Source organism: Myotis brandtii, unplaced genomic scaffold, assembly GCF_000412655.1.
Source record: "Myotis brandtii unplaced genomic scaffold, ASM41265v1 scaffold488, whole genome shotgun sequence".
In the NCBI taxonomy this organism is placed as follows: Eukaryota; Metazoa; Chordata; class Mammalia; order Chiroptera; family Vespertilionidae; genus Myotis; species Myotis brandtii.
Window position 1 is genome coordinate 1,312,236 of NW_005368638.1, and position 6,907 is coordinate 1,319,142.

Sequence of the window (6,907 nt, forward strand, 5' to 3'; positions counted from 1 at the left end):
CCCCAGCTCTTCACATTGGCTCCTCTGCTCTCCTTGCCCCCTTGCCAGCCCCCGGGAGCTGGAGAACTAGCTCATGAATCTGCCCCAACCGGCAGAACCTTGGGCGCCGCCAAAGGCTTGACGCTGCATGGACCTGCGCCCCAGACCGCCCTGCTAGCTCCTGGCTGAGACTGTGCTTTCTCATCTGAAATGCGGGCTCTCAAGTTCCAGGCAGGGCTGCTCAATGGAAGGAGAGGGCACAAGTGTTTGCCTTCCACCAGGGTCCCGGGCCCTGCTGCTGCCCTTGTCGCTGTGTGTCGAGGACATCTTGGTGCTGGTTCCCACCACTGCCGCCAGCGAATGGGGCCCCCGATCCTTCCTGCACCCCATCAGCTCGGCAAGGCCACTTGGTAGGGCCAGCAGGCCAGGTGCCCGGAGGCCCTCCCTCCTCTCTGTGCCGGCCCTGGTGCGGCAGCTCAGCTGCTGCCCTGCTGTGTGGCCGCCGGCAGGACCCCCTCCAGCCCGGCCCCACCTTGGTTGGCTTCCGTGTGTCATGTGTGTGAAGCGAGCAGGTCGGCCCGCGTGCATTTGGGAGCTTTTTCTGTGTCCCTTCGATCCCCAGCAGCGACCGCAGTGACCAGGACCCTCCTGGAGACCACCTCTAGCTGCACCTCCCTCCACACCCCACCCTGCACTCCACCTTGGCCCCAGGAGAAGGGTCTGAGCCGCCGGCTTCCACCAGGAGTGACAAGAAGGACAAAGTTGCTGAGCCAGGCAGCTCCCCAGGTGGACACTGAGAGCAGGAGGCTGCGGCTGGTTGCGAGGATGGAGCCGTGGCTGAGCCTGGGCACTGGGGCGCCTTGACTGGCTCAAGCACTAAGGGTGGGAACTCAGGCAGCGTGACAGCTGGTGGAGCCACAGAGGAGAAACTTTCCTGAGTGTCCCTGCTCCCAGCTGTGCCACGTAGGAGACGGCCCAGAAGGCCAGGTCATGCTTGGGTCTCAGTGGCCCCAGCCAGCCTAATCCTGCGACCTTGGCCTTCCCTCCTCCTCTGGTCCTTAATCTCCCTCTCACCCAGGTCGTCCCCCTTCCTGCCCTGTGCCCTGGTGGGAGTCCTGCCCTCCCCCTTCACTGACATAAAAGTAAACCCACGCAAGGCAATGGTCTCCCTCTCAGCCCAGAATGAGGACACACTGTGGGCTTCTGGCTGGAGGGGCTTGGGTGCCCTCGGTAAGCCCTCACCGGTGCGTGGCCCTGCTGCGAGCCCAGCTGTGCCTGGACAGTGTCCAGGTGTGGCAGCCTGAGCCAGGAGGAGCTGCTGCTATGTTCACTCTACAGGTGAGGAGACTGAGGCACAGCTGGTGAAGTGACTTGACCCAAACTGCAGCTCGTCAGAACCAGGATTGATGCCCAAGTCCACGGGCCCCGGCGCCCAAGCTGTGAGCCTCAGTGCTCATGCGTCCGTGAGCCTCCCTGAGTTCCTTCATCCGAAATGTGGGGCGTAGCTTGTCCCTTAAAGGGCTCTTTTAAAGATTTGATGATGTCCCAACTTTAAAGAGTTTGGCCTAGTGCCTGGTATGTGTTCCTCTCCTTTCCTGTTCTCTCTCCTATGGAGTTGAACTCCCCAGTGCCACCTGCATATGGCCCAGCAAAGTCTGTCTCTACCACTCCACGCCCTGCCCCGCGTGAGGGCCCGGCAGTTGCTGTCCTACCCACATCCCTGCAGTGGCCCCTGAGTGGGCATGCCGCCCTCTTCACACTCAGCCTGCAGAGCCATCCGTGGCCCCAGCCCTGCTCCTGGAGGGCGGGACCCCCCGTGGGAGCCCAGGAGTTGGTTTTTCATTCCCGCTGCTCCTGAGGCTGTGCAGGAGGAATTGAGCGCAGTGGGGAGGAGGATGCCCGGGCCCTTTGAGCCCCCCTGTCCCTGCCCCGAATCGCCTACTCCTCACTGCCCTCTGCCTGTAGCACTACACCTCACCCTGAGAAAGCAGGAGCCATTGGACAGGGGTCCCTCACTCTCTCTCCCCCCAAACCCCAACTCACACACAGCCGTCTGCCCCATCTCCTGCTACAAGTGCAGAAGGGGCCTCCTCTCCAAGGCCGATCCCTGTCTCAGGCCCTGGGCTGCCCCCTCCTGCCTGCTCGGGGCCTGGCTGCTGTATGGCTCCTCTCTCCTGGCCCCCTTCCAGGGCAGATCTCAAAGCCTCTAGCATGCCCCCCCTCTGCCAGGCCATGGCTGGACTCCCAGTGGATCCATGTCCTCTCAAAGCTGACTTTTGCCCCACTTTTCAGGTCAGGCACCCCACTTTCAGGCCACCAGGCCCAGTGGCTACATCTCTGTCCCCGTCTTGCTTCCTCTTACTCCTTTGTGCTCCCTCTTCTCTTTCCAGCCTCCTCCAGGGGACGTGTGCTCCTCGGCCCCGCCCTTGCTCTGCGCACACCTCGGTGAGCCCGGTATATGGAGACCGGCGCTTTGTATTCCGGCCTCTCCCCAGCTGCCAACCTGACTTCCCCACTCGGCTGTCCCCCAGGCAGCACCCCAAACTCGGCAGGAGCCAGATGGATTTCTCCATTGCCCCTGCCCCACGTCTTCTCAATACAGCCCCCACCCCGTCCATCAGTCACGTGTGTCAGAAATCCGGGCCGCATCCTGACCCCCGTGGCCCCCTGCCCCCTCCCAGTCCACCAGCCGGGCCCATTAATTCTCCCTCCCAAAGCCATCTTGTCTGTGCCTGTCTGCTTCCTCCTGTCTCCAGGCCAGTCCCTCAGGACAGGCCCTCCTCACTGCGCTCCCTCCTCCTGGTCCTCTCCAGCCTGTCCTCCCAGTGAAGACATGAGAGTCAAGTCAGCGCAGCCGCCAGAGCTCCTGGCCGGGCACCACACCAGGGCCAAGCAGGGGCACTGTCAGGCCTGCCTGCCCCGTTCCACACCCTGGCCGCTCGACTGCTGCGGCCACACGCAGACTTCCCTTCAGGCCCCCGCATGTGCCTGGCCCCTCCAGCCTCAGCACCTTCCTACTTGCTGTTCCCTTTGCCTGAAATGCTGTTCCCTTGGCTCTCCACATGGCATCCAGGGCACCTTTGAGCCTCTCTTGCTTTATTTTCCGCAGCCTGTGGACTGCCTCCACCTGGGCTCTTCCCTTGGGCCCCCTCCCCCCACTTTTACTCTCTCGAGACTTAGTGGGTCTGGGCTCACCCCACTTACAGACAGAACAACAAAGACTCAGACAAGAGGCCCAAGACCCGGAGAGCCTCGGGCCAGAGGAGAGCCCATTGTTTATTCCCCTTGGGGGCGCACTGTCTGGGGCCCGGGTTTTCCTGCAGAGAGAGCTGTAGTGCTGTTCTGTTCTGTGCATCGGCTGCTTCCTTTGACCTGCTTTCCTTCCTTACTACCGCGGCTGCTCAGTGACATCAGAACCAGACTGACCAACCAGACAGGGGACAGTCACAGATGGAGAGATAAGGCTAGTAAAGGCTCAGCAATTAGAGCCCAATTATGGGTTTAATGGTGCCCTCCTGCGCCTGCGGCCATCTCACAGAAGCCAGTTTCCTGCCCATGGGGCTTGCTGTGAGTTTTTAAAATTTCAAGCTCTGCACTGTGTCCTCAAAGTGTGGGCTCCAGACCAACAGGACCAGCTGCATCTGGGAAGGTTCACAATGCAGACCCTGGGCCCACCTGAGATCCGCCGAATCGGGGTGGGAGCTGGGGGCAGGCCTCAGGCGATGCCGCTGTTCTGAAGTTTGGGATCTGCTGGACTCCTTTTCAGTTCCGTTCAATCGCTGCCACCAGTCATAGGAATAGCAATGGCAGCCGCCAGCGTGTATTGAGTATTTCCTGTGGCCTCCGTCCTGAGCGCTTGACACACCTTGTCTGATATCAGCCTTTGAGGCAGCCATGGCCATTACCCCATTTCACAGATGGGCAAACTGGGACTTGACCAGGTCACACAGCTGACGGTGGCAGAGCTAGTGTTTGTGCCCAGGCATTGAACTCCCGGCTCCCAACCTGAACTGCCAGGCCACCCTGGCTCAGCCGGCGGTGATGACATGGCCAAAGTCACACAGCCTGTGAGCTACCTGGGGCCTGGCTGTACGCTCTACCAGCTCCTGGCATTGTGACCAAGGGAGGGCAGAGCACTTCAGGGCCTCCGTTTTCCCATCTGTAGGACGGGGACGGCAGCACTGCCCACATGGACTGGTTGTGAGGATTCCATGAAGCGATGAAGAAAACAGCTGGTAGTCAGAGGCTCGGCAGGTACGAGGGCTCCCTTTTTTCTTGGAACGTGCCAAGAGAGGTAATTTCTTTGGCTCAGTTTACCCATTAGCACCAAGGGAAGGAAGTCCTCTGGACCAGGGTCTACCTCTCCACAGGTTGGGCGATACGAGTGTTTCTGATCTGGTGTGGCCATGGGTGTGGTGGAGGCCTTGGGCCCTGGGCCTGAGGTTGGATTTGACCTTCTGTGCAGCCCTCGGCAGGTTACTAGGCTGCTCTGGGCTCTGTGTTCTCATTTGTATGAAAGGGCTGGGGCTATTCCCCCCCTCACCCGCCCAGGGCTCCGCTGTGGTGATTGAGTGGAGCTGGCACCTGGGCTTCAGGCCCACCTGTGTGACTGGCTGGTCCCTACCCCACCACTCCCTGCTCTAACCACCGAGAACTGGCAAACCCCCGAGGCATGAAACTTAATCTCTCTATTTCCGTTTTTCTACCTAAAGCATCAGCACAACTGGATCTCGACTACAGAAGAGTCTGGTGCAGAGCCAGCCTGCCTCACGTGCTTGGCTGGGGACCCCTGGGGTCAGAGGGCTTTCCCGGACCCCCGGGGCTATTTACAGGAAGGGCACTGGGTGACCAGGGCCTCTCAGGCGAGCCTCGGGGCACCTTCTCACCTCTGTGCTCTGGGGAAGGCCACGCAGCAGAAGACAGAAGCTGGCATCCAGGCCTGGGGTGCCTGTGAGCGAGCGCAGGCAGCCCCCCGGCCCTGGCTGAGATGGCAAGATGGCCAGTTGAGTCTACTGGCCTCTGGAAGACATAACAGAGGGGCCTAGGAGGGCAGGGCTGAGGTGAGGGTCGGGGAGCCACGCACTGACCTCATCGCGGCTGCTGGCCGATAAGCTCTGAGGCTAGTGAGCTATCTCTTCCCTCCCGCTCTCCCTGCCCGGCAGCCGGGCCTGACAGGGGCACGGCCTTGGCATGGGGCTGGTGGGAGGAATCCCTCCCTCCACCAGGAACGGGAGTGAACCCATTCCTTTTCCCTTTTCCTGAGGCAGGAGGGTGTGGCAGGAGGTGAGCTTTCCTCTGGCCTGGGTCCCCGTCCAGCGGTCACCTCCCAGCTGGTGACTTTGGGCTGACGGCATCACCTCCCTGAGCTGGTCTTTTTCATGTGCCAAGTGGGCCTGTCCTGCAGGACGCCTGGTGCCTTGTAGATGCTCATTTGGGTGTGATGTTTAAAGACTGGGTGCCTCATCCTCCCCAGGCCACGATGGAGACAGAGATGGTGCTGACAGGACCTCCCCTTCAGAGGCTCTCCCCCCCCAGCCCCCAGGATGAGGTGGCCGAGTCTGCCTATGTCCGTGCCCTTTGACTTCCTGAGGGGCCTGCCATGTCCTGATGTCTGTTCCAGGGGCACCATCGAGGGCCTTGGGCCTTGTCCCTGGGGTTGCCAGGCCGCCTGGGTGGGGGACACTGGCCTTGCAGGCCTCTGTGTCAGGCTTGTCTGGGTCTCCACCCAGCAGTCCTATGGTGTCCCCTTGGGAAAGGCTGGGGTCAGGAGGGGTCAGGCCAGTGGAGGAGGCCTCAGAGCCAGGCCTCACCTCCCCAGGCCTCAGCCAGATCATCTGCAGAAGCTCCGGAGCCCAGGCCTGGCCGCAGAGGGTGTTGGAGTGGGTTTCTTGGCACCTGGCTTCTCATCTGAGGACCAGCCAGCCAGGCACCCTGGGGTTTAGGTCAAAATGGAGTGTGGGTGCACCTTCTGCTGGGAGATGACAGAATCACCCTCCCTCCACGGCTTCCCTAATATATATATATATATAATTGTTAACAGCATTATTCATGTTTCCCATTTCTCCCTCCCCATTTCCCCCTCCCCCCCAGCCCCTACCCCCACCCCCCAGGTCTTCAACCCTATTGCTGGTGTACATGGGCTATGCATATGAGTATATATGTTCTTTGGTTTATCTCTTCTCATCCCCCATCCCCACATGGATGGGCATCGAGTCCAGAACACAGAGGTTCCAGGAGGCCTGACTCTCGGTCCCCAAGGACAGGCCCCAACTGTCTTTCCCACAGGGAAGGACCTGCCTTGAGATTGAGAAAGCATTTCCAGCCCTGGGCCGGTGCTTCCAGAACCGTTGCTGCTAGAAAAATGTCACTGGGAACGCAGATGCTCGATCTGGGAGGAGCGGCTGGGCTGGGCTGGGGGCGGTGGGGGAGGAGGCTGGAGGCCTGGCAGAGGGAATGCAAATCAGCATCATGAATTATGCATCAGCCTGAGCTTCTCACACGTTTGGGGCTGAATGAAATCACGTTTGCCTGAAGAAGGGGGAGGGGGAACACAGGACAAAGATGAGCAGGGCCTGGCCCTGGGCGATTGGCAAGTGTCTTGCTCATTTTCAGAGGGGGCACTGGGAAGGTACCTGGGCAGGAGCTGGAGGCCTCTCGATGTCAGCTTTGTCGCTGTGTGACTTCAGGCCAGTTTCTTATCCTTTCTGATCAGTCCATTTTCTTATGGACATAATCCAGATGAGACCCTCTGCCCTATCTGACTGTGATAGAGAGGGCCAATTCCTTTGTATAATTTTGAGTGATCTAACTGGGAGGAATTGTTATTATTTTAGGAAAGTAAAAATGACGACCACTATCTTGCTGTTTATTGAGTGCTCACTGTATGCAGAGCTAAATGCTTTAGACTTATTTTTTATGGAATCCTCAC